The sequence below is a fragment of the Suricata suricatta genome, chromosome 5 (genome assembly GCF_006229205.1).
Source record: "Suricata suricatta isolate VVHF042 chromosome 5, meerkat_22Aug2017_6uvM2_HiC, whole genome shotgun sequence".
In the NCBI taxonomy this organism is placed as follows: Eukaryota; Metazoa; Chordata; class Mammalia; order Carnivora; family Herpestidae; genus Suricata; species Suricata suricatta.
The window spans coordinates 85,129,437-85,150,393 of record NC_043704.1 but is presented as its reverse complement, the minus strand read 5'-3'; the positions used below and the strand labels follow the sequence as shown (position 1 = coordinate 85,150,393).

General features: G+C 38.0%; 2 pseudogenes; both read right to left on the bottom strand.

Annotated features, from left to right (window-relative positions):
• Positions 1–12,649: 12,649 nt before the first annotated feature.
• On the bottom strand, positions 12,650–12,985 carry LOC115291982 (annotated as a pseudogene).
• A 365-nt stretch (positions 12,986–13,350) lies between these two features.
• Positions 13,351–16,552, bottom strand: LOC115292498 (annotated as a pseudogene).
• Between the last annotated feature and the right edge of the window lie 4,405 nt (positions 16,553–20,957).

Here is a 20,957-nt window from a genome sequence, read left to right as displayed (position 1 = left end):
GTCTTGTAGATTCTCTGTATTTGGAATTCAGGGAGGTGAGGAAGAACCAGAAAATTAGACTCTAAAAGGGTGTCCAGAAACCCGGTGAGTGTGGCGTCCTGGAAGACAAATGAAGAAAGTGTTAAGCGAGGAGGAATGTGTAAAATGATGCTAACAGTCAAGTGAAACAACAACTGAGAATTGACTGCTAGAGATCACTGATGATATTTATGAGAAGAGCTTCTGTGCCGTGATGGGAACAGAGGAATAGAGATATGGATTGTAAGACATCTCTTTCAAAGAATTTTGCTGAGAAAAGAATTAGAGAAAGAGGACAGTTCCCAGGGGGAGAAGTAGTATAAGGAGGAGTTTTAGGTTTACGTTTTTTAAGATGGAAGAAATGAAAGCACGTTTATCTGCTATAGGAATGACCTTATAGAAGGGGAAATTTGACAAAATTCATTGAATTACATATTTTAACCATATAGTTAATATTTTAATTAAATAATTTTAACTTAATATAATAACTTTGATGAAATTAAGTTATATAATTTAAGAATGAGAAGAAAGGGTAGAGAGCAGTGTTTCCCTAACAGCTTTGCTTTATACAGGGCCTCAGAGTGGTTGCCTGACTTCTAAAGCCCTGACACATTCGGTAGCTGCCCACCCCTATTGTCCACACTCCAGGTGTATATAATATTAGGGTCATGAGAGGTGAGAGGGTCACAGAATTACCTTTTCTGGTCTTTTCTGACCGTTGTTTTTAGGCATTATCTCAGATCTGGATTAATAGAGTCTATGTTCCTGACTAACAGCCATTTAGAAAATCTTGTGTTGGCAGCTGCTCACATAATGCTATATGTGAAACTAAATGGTGCTCAGTGCTCATATTTTCTTCCTCTCCTTCTTCATTCCACTTCCACTTATCCTGTTCCTTTACTGCTTTCCTCTAGTGATCCTGCCATGGCCTGACAATCTACCATTGGGAATTCATCTTGTTGTCTCTTGTTTGGGTATGAATACTGAGCTGTGATCAACAGCTCCTCTGTGAAGTGTTTTAAGAGATCCTTTTGGGGTTATCCTTTTGGGAGTACTTTAATTGGGGTACAGGAAGAAAGGAAGAAAGAAGAGATTTAGAGCAAGTGGGACCAAAGATGGCCAAGGTAGGAGCCATACAAAGACCTATGGCAGCGGGGAAGCAGAGGGGTTGCTAGGAAGCCAGAAGGGAGGGCCCAAGGTCCAGCCACTCTTTACTCCAGTCAGCCTCATCTGCACCCAGTCAGCCGTGCCTGCCCTGCCCTGCGGCTATTATCAAATAATTTATAACTCTTTTTCCTGTGATTTTTCTCTCCCCTTTTCTTAAGTTGTTTCATTTTTTCCTTACTGCATCTTAGTCTGACTTCCTACTTTACTTTTTAATTACCAGAACTGTTGTCCTTGTTTCATCCAGAACATGAGGAGAGGGCCAGTCAGAAAAATGAAACGTATTTGACCAGGGTGACAGCACTTAGGGGATATGTGTTTGTGGATAAAGACTCTGCTCTCAGTCTGTGAGGAAGGAAAATTGAGGCATTCAGAATTTCAGGGAACTTCGAAATTGGGGTAGCCCAGGTGCCTTTTTCCAAATGGATATTTCCCAGTCAACCCTTCATTTTATTTCTACTTTGCATGTCTTTTTCTGTTGTGTTTCTTAGTTCTTTTCCTGCCTTCCCGAGCCAGGGTTCCACTTGTGTGTAGCAGCTTTATGCATTGAATAAATTGAGCCCTCCCTGCTGAGCTGTCAGCAAATGGAACTGACCAACAGAACAGTCTGTGTAAGTGCATCTTGTGCCCGGGCCAGATAGACAAGCACAATTATTTGATTGCAGGAGATTGCCACTAAATGAGGGTGAAATAGCGGGTCTGCGACTTGTTGGTGAATATTATTAATAATATAGTGTCATGCATTAATAACATAGTGTCATGTGAAACAAAGCTGCACTAGAGGGTCTGTCTGAAATCCCATTTTAAATAACATTTTCAGGGAGGTGGATGATGGAGGAGATGAGATGCGATAAAACAAGGTGTCTTTAGGCACCCATTTGGGAGTTTCAGTTTGACGTAGGCTGAAGTTAAGGGGACACATGTTGCCATCATAAGTTATTTGGTAGCGGAATGAAGCATGGGATTCATTACTATAGCGCTCTAATGTGAAAAAAATCATCTTCACTCTCATCATTAGAGTCCTTGAAGAGAAGCCATTGCAAAAACCCCGTAAAACTTTTCCTGGCAACTGTGATGTCCTTGGTGACTGCATCGTCACCTTCTTTAGTCCACCCACCACACAGTCATTCCAGACTCTTCCCCTTCTCCTTTCATAAACCTCATAGTCCTGACAAATAGGATTTGTCACCATTATTCGCCAGTGTGCACTAAAGTCCACTGTTTCTGGGTTTTAACTCAAGTCATTCTCTCTGTTCCAAGTGCCCTTTTCCCATCCCCTATCTCTGACCATCAGTTAAAGGCCTAGATCCAATGTGCCTCTGGTGAAGCTTTCTTTTGTGTATTCTTCTTTGTTCATTGTGAACGGGTGTCCATAAACTTTATGTGAAGGAACAGATAGTAAAATTTAGGCTGTGCAGGCCATATGTACTCTATTTCTTCTTCTATCAAAATGTGGAAACTATCTTTTTAGCTTGTGGACCTTGACAAAAACAAGCCACAGGATGAATTTGGCTTATAGGCCTTAGTTAGCTAGTCCATGATCTAAAGTGATCTCTCCTTTTTCTGAACTGTACAATTTTGTTTTACACATGCCACTTACCACATCTAGCCTTGTATAGAAATTATTGGTATACAAGTATTTTCTCTACTGAACTGAAGATCCTTGTGAGTTGAAATCATGTTCATATACTTTATTCCTTACAAGATCTATTATATCTGTATATAGAAAGTACTCAAAGGGTATTTGTAAAATGAATGAACCTGTTACTTACACTATCTTCTAGCAAGAACCTAATTTATTTTCCACCCCACCCCCCCCCCTGCCAAGCCCTTCCAAGCCCTTCACTTTCTGAGGTCTTCTACCTCTACTTTCAGCCTGGATCTGCACCTGCATCCCTCAATAACGCCACTGTGTACTACAAATACAACAGGTATTCAGACATTGAATATTGTTTTTATTTATTAAATATATACTCATTGAGCACTTACTGTACTCACTGAGCACCCAGAGCAAAGCTCTGAGAAAACATCAGTGGAGGAGACAGATGGAAACCTCAGCCTCTCTGGTGCTTCTGCAGGCTAGGCTGGGAAGCATGATCTTAGTATCATCTTTCCTTTTGACACATCTCAACCTCACTTTTCTGTTTTTCACATCGTGACTTAATAATAATATATGCTATTTGGTTTACGAGGGTGCAAGAAATAATAAAAACTATAATAGTAAACAAAGCTGACATTTATTATGTACAGTTATAGATATCCTCTTTAACGTATACAGCCATAAGGACATTAGGGAATTTATCCATAAGGAAGTTAATGAAGCATTTAACAACATTTAGTTATTTCGTTGTCAATCTGGATAAGCTGGTGATCACAGCTGTCACCTAACCAGGTTATAGGAGATAAACCAGTCTACTAGAGGCAGTATCTTGATCATCAGCTAAAGTAAGCAACATCAGTTAGCATAGGCACATAATGCTTAATAAGTGGCTGATGGTTTAAAAATATAACTTAGCCAGTGAGTGAAGCACTAGAGCTTTGCTTTAAGGTCTGTTTGAGTCCTGAGCCTGATCTTTCCAGTATAATTAAAACAATGTTGGCTCATGTTGAAGTTTACTCTGAGCACAGATCTGCATTGATAGGAATAAGAGTGAACCAAAACATAAAAATAAACCAAAATAACTGTGCATACAGTTTGTTGAAAGAAATTAAAGTATTTATGGCAGTCTCTGAAGAAAATATTTAAAGAGGGAGTAAGTCCTTAATAGAAAAATTTATTTGAGGTCTTTGTCCATATTGTCTCTTTCTCACTATGCGCCTCACACAAAATCTATTGACAGACAAAGCTCTAAGCCCTCCCGGTTCCCTTCAATGCGGTTTGCTCAGCTCCTTTTCCCCTTGCCATCACCCCTCAATTCGTTTTATCCCCCTTTTCAGCTACTGTCTACCCATTCAAGGTTTTCCCATCCCTTTTTATTCTCTCCCTCCCCACAGTCCACACTGTAGGAAGTCAGATTCTAAGACATTTCCCAAGATCCTGAGGCACTGGTGTTCATCCATGGCATGGTTTTATCCCCATGGGTGTGAGATGGACCTGTGAACACGGTGGGCTAATTGTCCCTTGATTAGGTCACATAATATGGCAAAGGTGATTTGATAGTCGTTCCTGTGGTTATATTACTTTATGTGAGAAACTGTAGTAGCAGATTGGAAGGAGATTCTCCCACTTGCTTTGAAGAAATAAGCTGTCATGTTTCAAAAGGCCTGTGACTAGGACCTGAAGGGGGCTTCCAGAAGCTGAGAACAGCCTCTAGGAGCTGACAGACAAAAAGAAAATGAGGCCTTAGTTTTACATTTGCATGCACTGAGTTGGGAAGAGGCCACCAAGCCTCAGGTGAGATTGTAGCCTGTGCTGACAACTTGGTTCCAGCCTTGTGAGACTCTGACTTTGCTGTAGTCTGACAACTGCAGAGATTTTAACTGCAGTGTTCCTTTCTTACCCTCTTTTGGATTAGTCAGGTGTTTTGTTTTGTTTTTCGAATTCCACTTCTGCTCTTCTGTTACTTGTTAGTTGCATGATGTTTTACAATTGTTACAGTGGCTACTTTTGATAGTATAGCATGGATTTTTGACTTACTAGAATCTGCTATACATTAATACTTCTGTCATTTATTAAAAGACTTTTCCCCTTCCTGCCTTCTGTGTTATTTTCATATATTTTAATTATACATGCATTTTAAATACTGAACACTATATTCTTTAAAGTTTTTATTCTTTTTGTTTTTCTTTTCTTCGTTTCCATGCCTCTGTCTGTGGTCATATTCCTTCCACCTGAAGAAGTACTTCCACTGTTTCTTTATTGCAGTCCTGTTGATGACAGACAATTTTTGTTTGCTCAGAAATATCTTTGTTTTCTTTATTAAAGGGTATATTCTCTATGTATATAGTTGTAGATTAATAGCTGATTTCTTTTATCACTTTAAATAGACCATTTCATTGTCTGTGGCTTCCATTGTATTCTGGTGAGAAGAAAGGTGTCTCAGTATAGTTTTGTACCTCTGTCATTTTTGGGGGGTAGTGCTTTTAACTTTCTATCTTTATCTTTTTTTCTCCAGCAATTTAGTTATAATATTCCTGGATGTGGATTTTATTTATTTATTTGTTTTTTTAGTTTACATTTCTTGGGAATAGTTTTTCTTCATGAACCAATGAATTTTTGTTTTTGGTTTGAAAAATTCTCAGTCATATTTCTTCAGGTATTATTTTTACCCTGTTTTCTGTTTTCTCTTTTCTGAAACTTCAGTTGGATGCATGTAAAAACTTCTTACTACATATGCTATCTTTTACTCTGTGAATTTGTTATCCAGGACTGAGTAACAAGCCACCCCAAAATTGATAGCTTAAAGCAACATTAGTTGCTTTAAACAACTGTAAAACATTAGTTATAACATAGTGTCTTTAGATCAAGAATTACACAGCAGTCTTCATTCTGGCTCAAGCTCTCTCATGAGATTGCAGTTGAGATGTTGGCCAGAGCTGTAGTCATCTAAAGGTTTTATGTGGCTAAAGGGAATCTTTCAAAATGGCATCACTCACCACGTGGATGGTTTGTTTCATAAGGTTGTTTGCATGTATCATGATATGGTACCTGGCTATCTCCAGATTAAGTGAAATGAGAGAGAATGCAAGGAAAAGATTGCAGTGCCTTCTATGACCTAATTTTGGAAGTCCTACACTATTACTTCCACCATATTTCATTTGTTAGAGGTGAATTATTAAGTCCAGTCCACAGTCTAGAGGAGAGAAATTGGACTTTACCTTTTGAGAGGACGAATGTCAAATAGTTTATGGATATATCTTAAAATCACCAAACTCTGAATTCTGTTTTTTTTTTTTTTTGTCCATCCTTTTCTATTTCTATGCTTTATTCTTAAAGGTTTTTTTTCCCTGATCTTTCAGTTTATAGATTCTCTCATTAGCTGAGCTTAATATCCTGCTAAGCACACCATTTGGGTTCCTATTTTGGTTCTTTTTCAATTCTAGAATTTCTTTTTGACTCTTTATAAACATTTTGGGCACTGGGTATAGTTTCTAGCTCACTGACAACATTTTTAATCTTTTCAGTGAAAAATAAAATATAGCTATTTTAAGTTCATATTTGATCAGTTCAAATTTAGAGCTATTTGTTGTTTATACTTATTCTTGTTTGTTGTTTGACTTCTCTTGTATTTGCTTATACTTAATTTTCTGCTGGATATTTCATTTGAAAAATTATAGAAATTGTAGAAATTAGTTGGGACTTGAGAAATGTTATATTTTTCCATAGGGGATTTCCCCTTCCCCCTCTTCCAAATGTCTACAAACACCTACCTGTGGAATTGCTTTAATCCAACTAATACTTTCCAAACTTCTCAGAGAACCTGATGTTGGAATTTCATTCTGGTTATCCCAGCTTAACAGAGAATGCTCTTTGGGAGTACCAGTACAAAGATGAATGGTTTACTGGAGCTCATTGGGAATCCTGGAATCAGTTTTGTCATCTTTGCTGCATAAGCCTGTCAAAAAACGCTGTGTAGTGTCTCAGTCACCTCACCCCAAATTGGCAAATGCTATCAAGGCAAAAGAGGCCAATGTCTGGCTAATCTCTTTGAATCTCTGACTTCTCTAATATTTCAGATAAATTGTTCTTTAATCTTGTTAGCACTCCTGACCTATCCAAGTCAATGTTTAATGTATGTTATCTATTCTTTCCAGTTTTTTTTTTTTGGGAGGATGATCTGAATTACTTTGGCCACTATCACTGAAATCCAAAGTCTCCTTGTTCTTTATAGCAATGTAAAAAAGCCAAGCAAGATCTGACTACAAACAAATAAAGGCTTTTAACAAAGAATATGAAGAAATTGCATTTTTTTCCTTTGTTGCAAAAATATTGCTCATCAGCTGGGAATGGACATTGAAAATCTTGCATACCTTGCTTGAAAGCACAAATCATAGTTATTCCATTTACTTCCAATGAGGAGGAACATAGTTGAAGAGATATCTTCATATAGTCTTCATATAGTCTCATGGATCTAATTTTCCTTGGGAACTCCTATAACATAGACTGTAAATGGAATGGACAAGCTGATGTGACATTTTGAATTTAGTTGATAAGGAGGGAGGAAAGAAGGAGAGAAAAAGAGAGGAGGGAGTAGAGAGAGAAAGAGAGAACAGACTGTTTACAATGATATTACTGTAAGCCTAAAAAGGTTTATATGTAGGCCTGTGGGATAAACTGTCACAGGGTTTGACTGCATACGGATTGTGGTTGGATGTTCATGGGGTTTTGGAGTGATGGGGGTCCAGAGCCAATGGCCAAGAAAGAATTATTGAGATATCTTTGGTGCAAAAAGGTGATTTTATTAAGGCATGGGGACAGGACCCATGGGCAGAAAGATCAGCACTGGGGGGTTGTAAGGAGTGACTGCTTATATACTGTAGAGTTGGGGGAAGTAAAGTCAAGAGGAAGTTTTTTTTTTTTTAAATAAATACACACACATGTATATACTTTTCAGGAATAGAATTTAGTGAGTCGTCACTTACTTATAACACCCAGGGCTCATCCCAACTAGTGTCCTCCTCAGTGCCGCTCGCCCTTTAGTCCTTCCCCCTACTGAGCACCCCGTCAGCAGCCCTCAGTTTGTTCTCTGTATTTAAGAGTTTCTTATGGTCTGCCTCCCTCTCTGTTTTTAAAAATTATTTTTGCTTCCTTTCCTTTATGTTCATCGGTTTTGTATCTTAAATTCCACATAGGATTGTAGTCATATGATATTTGTCATTTCTTATTGCTTTATTTTGCTTAGAATAATACGCTCTAGTTCCATCTATGTTGTTGCAAATGGCAAGATTTCATTCTTTTTGAATGCTGAGTAAATTTCCATTGTATAAATATATATATATATACACATATATGATGTATAACATATATTTTGTTGTCATCGTCGTCTTCTTCTCCTCCTCCCCCCCCCTCCTCCTCCTCCTCCTCCTCCTCCCTCTTCTAATACCACTTATTTATCCATTCATCAGTTGATGGACATTTGTGTTCTTTCCTACTTTGGTTATTGTTGATAGTGCTCCTATAAATATTGGGATGCATGTTTCCTTCAAATCAGCATTTACATATCCTTTGGATAAATACCTAGTAGTCCAGTTGCTGGGTTGTAGGGTAGTGAGGTGGTACCTCATAGTGGTTGTGACTTGTATTTCCCTGATGGTGAGTGATGTTGCACATTTTGTTCACGTGTCTGTTAACCATCTGGATGTCTTTCTTGGAAAAGTGAGAAGTGTCTATTCATGTCTTTTGCCCTTCACTGAATTTTTTTGGAGGGTGGGTATTGAGTTTGAGAAGTTCTTTATAGATTTTGGATGCTAACCTTTATCTACCTGATATGTCATTTGCAAATATCTTTCCCCATTCTTTTGATTGCCTTTTAGTTTTGCTGATTGTTTTCTTCCCCCTTTCCTTGCAGAAGGTTTTATCTTGATGAGGCCCCAGTAGTTCATTTTTAAGAGGAAGTTTCTTAAGGGGATTTCCATATACAAAAGAAGACTCACAGATTACTGGAGGTCTAGCTATTGTCAAACCAGGGTTGTTTTTCCCTCTAGCAAAACATTCTTATTAAGATAGTAGGGAGTTCCTGGAGGTAAGGCTATTGATAAGATATTTGTAAACTGATGGAGACTCTATTAGTTTAACCATTTTTTTTCCTGTCCTGTCCTTTGTTCGAAGTGTGCCAGGAATGCCAGAGAAATGTCACACGAATTCCATCTGGGGGTGGGAGTTTGCTATCTTGTGCTTTGTCCTCAGCTTGCCTTATGCTCCCTCATCATATGTGACTGGAAATGGGGAGGAGGAGAGCTTGTTCCTGCAGATTTGAGGCTGAGCCTTGTGGAGAGAGGAACTTCAGGCAGAAGCTCAAGTTGTTGCTTTCATGATGGGCTTATTGAAATGAGGGTACCAGCAAAGCTGTCCTGATTCCCAACAAGAAGTGAGATACAGGAGGGCCATGAGAGGGTTTGGTACTGGAAACTGTGGGAATCAAATGGCATTTAAGTATTTTGGTGCTGTGACAATGAGACATCTAATGAAAGTTCAGTAAGCAACTGGAATTATGTAGTATGAGTTAAAATTTAGTATGGAAAAAATCAAATTTGGCAGTCATTAGCCTAGAGGCGAGATCAATATCCTCAGAACAAGGATATTGTTAAAAATAGTGATTCTAGGGGCGCCTGGGTAGCTCAGTCGGTTAAGCCTTCGACTTCGGCTCAGGTCGGATCTCACGTTCGTGGGTTCGAGCCCCGCATCGGGCTCTGTGCTGACAGCTAGCTCAGAGCCTGGAGCCTGCTTCCAGTTCTGTGTCTCCTTCTCTCTCTGCCCCTCCCCCTCTCATGCTCTGTCTCTCTCTGTATCAAAAATGAATAAAAAAAAAACCATTAAAAATTTTTTAAAAAAAGAATAGAAAAAAATAGTGATTCTATATAAATTACAAAAAGTTCTATTTTTTAAAGATTTTATTTTAGACAGAGGGCAAGCAGTTGAGGGGTCAGAGAGAGAGAGAGAGAGAGAGAGAGAGAGAGAATCTTTAGCAGGCTCCATGCTCAGCACAGAGCCTGATGAGGGGCTCAATCCATGACTCTGGGATCATGGCTTGAGCCAAAGTCAAGAGTTGGATGCTCAAGTGACTGAGCCATCCAGGTGCCCCTAAAGATTTTATTTTTAAGTAATCTCTATACCCAATGTGGGGCTTGAACTCACAGCCTTGAGATCAGGAGTTACTTTCTTCACTGACTGAGACAGCCAGGTGCTCCCCAAATTCAATTGTTTTAAAGATGCAATTCATTTATGCTTGCATTTTTAAAAATTTTTGACATATCTTTTAGTTGAGATGCTTGGATCATTCAGAGGTGAAGAGTTTTATAAAAGGAACATAAAGAATAGTGAAGCAGGGACACCACTGAGAGGAATCTGTCAGATAGCAGAGTAGGATTAGCCTTCAGGTAACGGGCTTAGTGACTGTTAAGGAAATGAGAAGAAAAATGGAATTAAGAACAGCAAGCATCATTCATTCATACACTGGAATACAGTTTATAATAAATTAACTGTCATAGTTAGAAAGACATATGGTCTCAGTGTCAAATACCAGACAGCATTCATTAGACAGAATCAAGGATAAATTTGGAGTTGAATGATTTCTGTGAACTTCTTTCTTCTGTGTCTTCTTTCAGACATTTGAGAATTCACTACCTAAAGACACTAGGAAATCTGTTTCCCTTTGTTCTCCTGTCTTCTTTCCATTCTACCCCTCCCCCAACCAGTGTCTGGCTTGCCCTGGATCTTCACATTCTCCACACTGGAAACCTATCAAACAAATCTTTCCTGGTACAGTTAATTTACTGTTATGGTACCTTACCTTCTTTCTAGTTTGTGTGAGCATGGAGTGGGGTGAGGGAGAGAATCCTGTCCCACCCTTCTGGGGAAGATCAGGTGGGACAGAGACAGGAAGGGGACAGAGTTTCCAGTCCTATCTTCTATGTAAGTGATGAAAATATTACTCTTTACATAGAAATGTAGTAGTCAGGAAATGACCATGTATTAGAAAAGGCTTTTAAATGTTATAAATGCTATTTTTCGATTATTGTGTGTAGTCACTGAAGGGAAGGGTGTAGAGATATGCAGAGTCAAACTTCTTTTCTTATTTTTATTTATTTTATTTTAAAAAATATTTTCTTTTTCTTTTCCTTCTTCTCCTTCTCCTTCTCTTCTTCCTCCTCCTCCTCCTCCTTTTTTTTTTTTTTTTTTTAAAAGAGAGACTTCACAAGCAGGAGAGAGGGGCCTGAGGGAGAGAGAGAGAGAATCTTAAGGAGGCTCCTGGCTCAGTGCAGAGCTCAATCCCAGGACTCAGGATCTGAGCAGAAACCAAGAGTCAGATGCTCAACCACAGCCACCCAGGTGCCCCTAACTTCTTTCTTAATGTAGGCATTTACAGCTATAAATTTTCATCTGAGTCATGCTTTGCCTCAGTTCCACATTGTTAGAAGTTGTATTTTTATTTTTATTAATCACACGGTATTTTCTAATTTCCTTTCTGATTTCTTTTGACCCATTGGTTATTTTGGAGTGTGTGGTTTAATTTCCCCAATTTTCTTGTTATTGATTTCTGGTTTCACTCCATTGTCATCAGAGAATATACTTTGCATGATTTCAGTTCCTTAAATTAATGAGAATTGTTTTATGGCCTAAAATATCATCTCTTTTAGAGAATATTCATGTGCACTTGAGTGGAATATGCATTTTTCTGTTACAGAGTAGAGCATTCTACAGATGTCTATTAGGTGTAGTTGGTTTACAGTGTTGTTTAAGGCTTCTGTTTCCTTACTGATCTTCTGTCTAGCTGTTTTGTCATTATTGAAAATGAGGCCATTGAAATTTCCAATTAGTGCTGTTGGATTATCTATTTCTTTCTTTAATTCTGTCAGTTTTTTATTCATGCATTTTGAAGCTCTGTTAGATACATATGTGTTTATAAATTTTGTATTTTCTTGGTTGAAATTTTTTATTGTTATAAAATGTCATTCTTTGTCTCTACTTACTATTTTCTTGAATGTTATTTATTTTTGACAGAGAGAGAGAGAGAGTGAGAGAGTGCGAGGCAGCAGATGTGTGTTCGCATGTTAATGGGGGAGGGGTAGAAAGAAAGGGAGACAAAGAGTCCCAAGCAGGCTCTAGTTGTCAGTCCAGAGCCCAATGAGGGCTTGAAGCCATGAACTATGAGATCATGACCTGAGCTGAAACTGAGTAGGATGCTTAACTGACTGAGGCAACAAGGCACCCCTCTAGTAACAATTTTTGTCTTAAATTCTATATTGTCTGGTGTTAATATCACTGCTCTAGCTCTTTTCTTTTCTTTTTTTTTAAGTTGAGGAGTTTATTAGGGAAATATGAGAGGCAAAGACACCCCAAGTGACGGAAAGAAAATTCGGAAAATGTCCCTTCAAGCCAAGTGGGGGCCTGGCCTTGATTTCCCCAAAAGGATAAGAAACTGGTAGGTTACCAACAACATTCTGGTGGCCACCTTGCCAGGGCATAAGTGTCTCAGCCAGGACTGCCTCCCACCCCCCTCCCCCCAACCAAAGGTGGAAAGGAGACAAAGACTGTTTATAGAACCAACCCAGAGGCAATGAGAACTGTAAGGAAATTCTGAGAGAGAGAGAGAGAAACAGGAGGTGGGGAGGACCTTAACAAAGAGTCCCAGGCATTTGGCTCTGCATGCCTCAAATACATTGACAAACAGTTCTACAAAATGTTACTTTATTAAAAGGTAAAATGCCTAATGTTGTTTCTGAGAGGTCCCCTGGAGTCTTCCCACATGCCACATCACACGCCGATGTACGTGGCAGAGCCCAAAGGCCACGCTTTTGAAAAAAGGAAAACAAGAACAAGCCCTGTTGCTCTGTATGGAGAGAGGAAGGAGCGGAGGCTGCTGGGGCCTGTCCCACGTAGGCCTGTCTCTGTAAAGCAGCTTCCCAGCAGCGGTGTGACCCGGTTCTAGGTGACAGTCTCACCTTTTGTCACCCGTGCCTCAATGTACTCTATTCTCCGTTCGAGGGCTGTCAATTTCTTGTTTAGTGTTGCAAGTCTTGAACCACAAGACATATCGAACGAGTCTACGATTTTCTTGATGCTGTTGGTGATGACCTCAGTGTACTCCCGGTTCACCCAGTCCTGGTGAATTTCGTGCTGCACCGCATCCTCTTGACCCACCATGGCTGTCGCCTAAGGAGGAGCCTGCTCTAGCTCTTTTCATTACCTTTTGCATGGTATATCTTTTTCCATTTTCTTTTAACCTATTTGTGTTTTTGAATTTGAAGTGTGTCCACAGTATAAAGCATATAACTGCATCATGTTTCTTTGTTCATTAATGTCTATCTTTTAATTGGAGAGTTTAATGATTTACATTTAATATAATTAATAATAAGGTAGGAATTATACATTTCACTCTTTTTAATTTATCTTACGTCTTTTTTTATCCTCCAATCCTCCATCACTCCTTTCTTTTGTGTTAAACAGGTATTTTCTTTTCTTTCTGTTTTTCTTTTTTTTGAGGAAGAAGAACCATGTTTTTTATTTGTTCATTTCTTGCATTTGAAGTATTCCTCAATGACATCCTTGGCCTGAACTCTTTACTATAGATCTTAATCACGACACAACTGCTTTACAGGCTTTTCCCTCTTTGTCAGTTTTACTGAGGCCTACCCATTCCCCCAGCTTCTTGTCATCATCAGCCTGAATCAGGTTGATCTGGTCTTCAGCACAAAGGGCCTCCACCAACTTGACATACATAGGCTCATCCCAGTTGGATGTGAGCACACAGAGAGGGTTTTGGCACTTATCTAAGGCTTTGGTAGCTTTGCAAATTCCATGTATTAGGCCATCATAGATGAGAGTGGTCTTCAGCACCTCTTGTAAAACAGTATTTACACGTCCAGCAGCAATGCCCTCCTCAGCCCTGGTGGTAGGTTATGGGTAGAACAGAATCTTTAAAAAAACCCTTTTTTTTAATGTTTATTTTTGATGGAGAGAGACAGAGTGTAAGCAGGGGAGAGGCAAGGAGAAGGAGACACAGAATCGAAAGCAAGCTCCAGGCTCTGACCTGGCAGCATGGAGCCCAATGTGAGGCTCGAACTCGTGAACTGTGAGATCATGACCTAAGTTGAAGTTGGACACTTAACTCACTGAGCCACCCAGATGCCCCTAGTGAAGCTGAATCTTGATTTCACCTGAGCCTCTCCCTCCGTGGAACCAGGTGGCAGCAAGGAAAGAGCAGATATTTTCTACTATAGAAAATATCAGTTGTCAGCTCTTTTGCTGTGTATTTTAGATTGCTTTGGGGATTACCATTAACATCTTAATTTATAACAATCTGGTTTCAGTTAATACCAACTTAATTTCAGTAGTATACAAAACTTTGTTCCTCTATAGATCCACTCCACTCACCTTCTTATGCTGTTATGTCACAAATTACATCTTAAAAAAATTTTTTTTAACATTTATTTATTATTGAGAAACAGAGAGAGAAAGAGCATGAACATGGGAGGGGCAGAGGAAGAGACAGAATTCACAGCAGGCTCCAGGCTCTGGGCTGTCAGCCCAGAGCCCAATGCGGGGCTCGAACCCACTATCAGTGAGATCATGACCTGGACAAAGTTGGTGTTCAACTGACTGAGCCACCCAGGTGCCTCAACAAATTACATCATTATAATTTTATTTGCTTGCCAAAGTAGATTTATAATTACTGAATTATGCAGCTGTTATTTATACTATGTGGAAAATAAATTAAAAACAATGTATTTATACCATTTTTATATTTACTTATGTAGTTACATTTATTGGTGTTCTTTATTTTATTACTGTCTAGTATCCTTTTATTTCAGTCTGAAAAAAGCTCCTTTTGTATTAATTGTAGGGCAGATCTGCTAGAGAAGAACTGTCTTACTTTTTTTATTATCTGGAAATGTCTTAATTTCTACGTCATTTTTGAGGGGTAATTTTGCTGGATATAGAATTCTTGGTTGATAGCTTAAATGTTTTAGCACTTTGTATGTCATCTCACTTCCTTTTGGCTCCGTGGTTTCTGATAGGAAATTAGCAATTAATGTTATTGAGAATCCCTTGTATATGATGAATCATTTCCTTCTTGTTTGTTGATAATGACAAACCATTTGAGTAGGGCCTTAACCAGGAAAAAGATCAAATACTGATTCCTTTTTGGAATTGAGCCTCTGAAAGAGCTTTAGGTCTGTTTTGCTCCCTCCCGTACCTAAATGTGGATTGTGGTTTTTTCAAAGCTGCTGAAGAGCTAGGAAGCAGGAGATGGGAGCAGGATAAGTTAAAATGCCACAAAGCTCACTCTTCTAACCAAGATCTAATAGTTTTTCTTGACTAAATAAATTCTGACAATTTTTGCAAGTGTTTTCACTGATTTTATGGAGGATTGAACTTTCAGAGGTTCTTACCCTGCCAGTTATGCTGAGACCTCAGTGGGTAATATTTACGTGACCAGGACATACTATTTTCTTAATCAAATTTTGAATTCAAACTTACTAATATATTATATTTGGTTGGGAAGTTTCCTATCTTTTTATGAAGTTTGTAGAATTTAAATAACTTAATAATTGTCACTTCATGACTTTATAGAAGTTTAACAAGTAAATCTCTTTGGGCCTGGTTTCTTTTTCTTCCTCTTTCCCTCTCTTTCTTTCATTCATTGGTAAAAACTGGGAATGTAGGTCTTTGCCACTTCAGTTTATTCTATTTAGTTTACTACTTTTTGAGTCACTTTTGTTAATTTTTCTTTTTTCAAAAAATATTTATTTAGAGAGAGTGTGTGCACACATGTATGAGTCGGGGAGGGGCAGAGAGAGGAAGAGAGGGGAAAGAGAATCTCATGAGTGCAGAGCCTGATGCAGGGCTTGAACCCACGAACTGTGAGATCATGATGTGAATTGAAATTGAGAGTTGGATGTTTAACTAACTGAGCCACCCAGGTGCCCCTGTTAATTTTTCTCTAATAGCGATCAAACATTTCATTTAAATTTTTTTAATTAAAAATTTTTTTATGTTTTATTTTATACTTAGAGAGAGCGCGTGTGCAACAAGGGAAGGGCAGAGAGATGGAGACAGAGCATGAAGCAGGCTCCAGGCTCCTAGCTGTCCGCACAGAGCATGACACAGAGCTCAAACCCACGATCAGTGAGATCATGACCTGAGCTGAAGTCAAATGCTTAACCAACTGAGCCACCCAGGTGCCCCTCATCTAAATTTTTTAATATCTTAGGATTTGTTTGTTCATTTTGGTTTTTTTGGTAGTCCCTCTGCCCAGTGTGGGGTTCGAACTCATGACCCTGAGATCAAGAGTCTCATGCTGTACTGACTGAGCCAGCCAGGTGCCCCTTTAATATCTTAGTTTAGATTTGATCATAACAGCAATCATTAGAGTATTTGTATCTCTGAGGATATATGACAGTGTTCCTAAGGGTCTATCAGCCATAAAGTTTTGATCAAAATGCAGGAAGATCATAGCTTTTATCTACTCCAAATCTTGGTTTATTGTTCCAAAGTTTGACAATCCCAGTGTATCAAACAAGAAATAAGTTTGAAATATTTGGCTCTCCAAAGACTATTTCAGTCAGAGCATACTTTTAAAATTGTTTTCTTTGTTTCTCTTAATTCTTGCTATTTCCTACAAGGACAATTTCTTTCTATGCTTCCCATGGTGTTTTTCTTCCATGCCATAGATTTTTCTTAAATATCTGATGATTCTTACCTGCCCATTCTTGATTGGAAATGAAGGAAAATGAAGATTGACTGGGAACTCTGTGTGAGGGGACCATACATTGTGTTGGAGGACCCTGAATACTCAGGCTGAGGAGATATCATAATGGGACAGCATCCACAAAATACTAGCAAACTGAATTCAATAGCATATTAAAAGGATTATACCTCATCATCATGAAGGATTTCTCCCTGAGATGCAAGGATGGCTGAACATCCATAAATCAAGTATGATACACATTAACAGATTGAAGGATGAAAGTCATACATGTATCTCAGTAGATGTAGAAAAAGCATTTGATACAATTTAGGATCTTTTCATGGTAAAAACTCAAAGTGGGTATAGAAGAGATATACCTCAATGTAATAAACAGCCCATATATGACAAGCCCATAGCATCACCCACATTAAGAGCCCTGGTTTTTCCCAATGGGTCATTTAGTTTCTTGAGAACAATTTCAGTGACAGAATGGTGACACTGGAAGTCTGTCAAAGAATCTCATGAATCTCCCTATTTTTATTTATTTTTATTGTTGAGTTTTAAGAAAATTTGGTATATGTTAGATAAGGGTCTTCTTTCCAATATATATTTTGCCGACATATTCTCTAAGGTTTGGACTTGTCTCTTAACTCTTTTAACAGTGTCTTTCATAGAGCAGAGTTTCTCCCACTGATGTTGTCTCCCTCTTTCTCAAAATAGATAAATAAACTTAAAAAAATCATTGCTAATTTTTATGTCCAGGGTATCCTGAGGTCACACTTTTTTGCCCTTTTGCTTGAGTGTAAATCAAGTTTTTCTGTTTTTTTTCATATTGTTAGTGATTTTGGATTGTGTGCTGGATATTGTGAAAAATACTGGAGACTATGGAGACTCTGGATTTCATTATGTTTAAAAATTTTTGTTTAAATTATTATTATTATTATTTTTTAAATTTATTTTTGTGAGGCAGAGAGAGACAGCACGAGCAGGGGTGGGTCAATGAGAGAGGGAGACAGAGAATCCGAAGCAGGCGCCAGGCTCTGAGCTGGCTGTCAGCACAGAGCCCAATGTGGGACTTGAACCCAACCATGAGATCATGACCTGAGCTGAAGCCAGAAGCCAGACGCTTAATTGACTGAGCCACCCAGGCGCCCCTGTTTAAATTATATTTTAGTTAAAAACTTTTTTAAATCTTATGACCCTTTTCACCCATTTCTCCTACCCTCTCTCTGCCTCTGGCAACTACTCTCTGCCTCTGGCAACTACTAATCTTTTTCTTTTTCTTTTTTTTTTTTTGCATCTATGATCTTGTTGTTTTTGTTTTTTTTTTAAAGCCTGCAAATAAAAGATTATACTATACAATATTTATTTTTCTCTGTCTAGTTTATTTCACCTAGCATAAGATCCTCAAGTCTTGAGGTCCGTCCATACTGTTGCAAATGACAAAGATTAATTCTTTGTTAAGGCTGAATGATATTCCATATTATATACATACATATATATGCCACAATTTTATTATCCATTCATCTATCATTGGATACTTAGATTGTTTCCATATCTTTGCTGTTGGAAAGAGTGCTGGAGTGAACATAGGGATGCATATTACCTTTTCAAATTAGTGTTTTCATTTTTCATTTTCATCTATATTCCTTTAAATACCCAGAAGTGGAATTGTTGGATCATATGATAACTCTATTTTTTAATGTTTATTTATTTATCTTGACAGAGAGAGCACCAATAGGGGAAGTGCAGAGGAAGAGAGAGGGAGAGAGAGAGAATCCCAAGCAAGCTCCAACTTGTCAGTGCAGAGCCCAATGCAGGGCTTGAATCTACAAACTGTGACATCGTGACCTAAGTCAAAATCAAAAGTCAGATCCTTAGCTGACTGAGCCAATCATGTGCCCCGGTAATTCTATTTTTAATTTTATGAGAAACCTCCAAACTGTTTTCCATAGTGGCTGTACCAATTTTCAGTCCTACTAAGAGTGCACATATTTTCACCAAAACTTATTTCTTGTCTTTTTGATACTAGCTATTCTGATAGGTGTGCGGTGATATCTCATTGTGTTTGATTTTCATTTTCCTGAAGATTAATGATGTTGAGCATCTTTTCATGTACTTGTTTGGCCATTTGTATGTCTTTGGAAAAATGTCCATTTTTAAGTAGAATTATTTCTGGTTTTGCTATTGGGTTGTATGCATTCTTTATCTATTTTGAATATGAACCCCTTACTAGATATGTGATTTGCAAATATCTTTTCTCATTCAGTAGGTTACCTTTTTATCTTATTGATTGTTTCCTATGTTGTGCAGGAGCTTTTTAGTTTGATATAGTCCTACTTGCTAATTTTTGCTTTTTTTACTTTTGGTGTCAGATTAAAAATACCATTACCAAAACTTATGTTAAGAAGCTTACCACCTGGGCCACTTGAATGGCTCAGTTGGTTAAGCATCCAACTCTTGATTTCAGTTCATATCATGATCTCAGTTTTGTGAGTTCAAGCACCATGTTGGGCTCTGTGCTGACCTTGCAGAGCCTGCTTGAAATTCCTTCTTTCTCTTTCTGTCTCTCTGTTCCTCCCCTGTACATGTGCTCTCTGTCTCTCTCAAAATAAATAAATCAACTTAAAAAAATTATTAAAAAAGGAGCTTATGACCTATGTTTTCTTCTAGAACTTTTATAATATCAGGTGTTATATTCATATCTTTAACCCATTTGAATTAATTTTTGTGTATGGTATATGAAAGTCCAGTTTCATTCTTTTGCATGTGACTTTCTAGTTTTCCCAGCACTGTTTAGTCATCTGTTCTTTCTCCATTATATATTCTTGGATCCTTTCTTGTAAATGTATTGACCAAATATGCATGTGTTTATTTCTGGGCTCACTATTCTGCTGATTAATGTGTCTGTTTTTATGCCAGTAATTATACTGTTTTAATTATTATAGCTCTGTCATAGAGTTTGAAACCAGGGAGTGTGATGTCCCTAGCTTTGTTCATTTTTCTCAAGATTGCATTGGGAATTCGGGGCCTTTTGTGGTTCCATACAAATTTTAAGATTGTCTTTTCTATTTCTATGAATATTACCATTGGAGTTTTGGTAAGGATTGCATTGAATCTGTAGATTGCTTTGGGTAGTATGAATATTTAAAAAATATTTATTATTCCAAACCATGATCACAGAATATTTTTTTATTTTTTGTAACTTCTTAAATTTATGACATTAATGTCTCAGTTTTCAGTATACAAGTCTTTCACTTCCTTGCTTAAATTTATTTCTAGGTATTTTATTCTTTTTGAAGCAATTATAAATGGACTGTTTTACAGATTTCTCATGTCTGATAGTATGTTATTAGTGTATGGAAATACAACAAATTTTTGTGTAATGGGTTTTTTTTTGTTTGTTTTTTTAAACTTTTTTTTAATGTTTTATTTATTTTTGATACAGAGAGAAACAGAGCATGAGAGGGGGAGGGGCAGAGAGAGAAGGAGACAGAACTGGAAGCAGGCTCCAGGCTCTGAGCTAGCTGTCAGCACAGAGCCTGACGCGAGGCTCGATCCCACGAACGTGAGATCTGACCTGAGCCGAAGCTGGAGGCTCAACCGACTGAGCCACCCAGGCGCCCCTGTGTAATGGTTTTGTATCTTGCAACATTACTGAATTTATTTATTCTAATAAATTCAAAAAATTCATAAAACATAAAATCCAACATTTTAATCACTTTATTTATTTATTTATTTATTTTTTAAGTTTTTTTGTTTTGAGAGAGAGAGCATGTCAGTGAGTGGGGGTGGGGGTCAGAGAGAGATGGAGAGGGAGAAGCCTAAGCAGACTTCATGCTGTCAGCATGGAGCCTGACTTGGGGCTTGAATTCACGAGCCATGACATCATGACCTGAGCCGAAACCAAGCATTGGATGCTTAACTGACTGAGCCACCCAGGTGCCCTTAGCCATTTTAAAGTTTACAACTTATTGGCATTTATTGTATTCATAATATTAACTGTCACAACTATCTAGTTTCAGAACATTTTCGTCTTCTAAAAGGAAACCTGGTTGGTTACTCACTTCTCATTCGCCCCTGCCCCCCACCCACTGGAAATCACTAATCTGCATCTTTTTTATGGATTTGCCTATTCTGTATATTTCATGTAAGTTGAATAGTAAATATGTAGTCTTTTGTGTCTAGCTTCTTTCACTTCGCATTATGTTTTCATGGTTAGTCCATGTTGTAGTATGTCTGAGTATTTCACTCCTTCTTAAGGCTGTATAATATTCCAATATATGGATATACCACATTTTGTTTATCCATTCATCAGTTGATGGACATTAGGGGGTGTTTCTACCTTTGGCTATTGTCAGTAGAGCTGCTAGAAACATTGATGTAAAGGTTTTTGTTTAAACACTTGTTTTCAGTTTTTTTGGA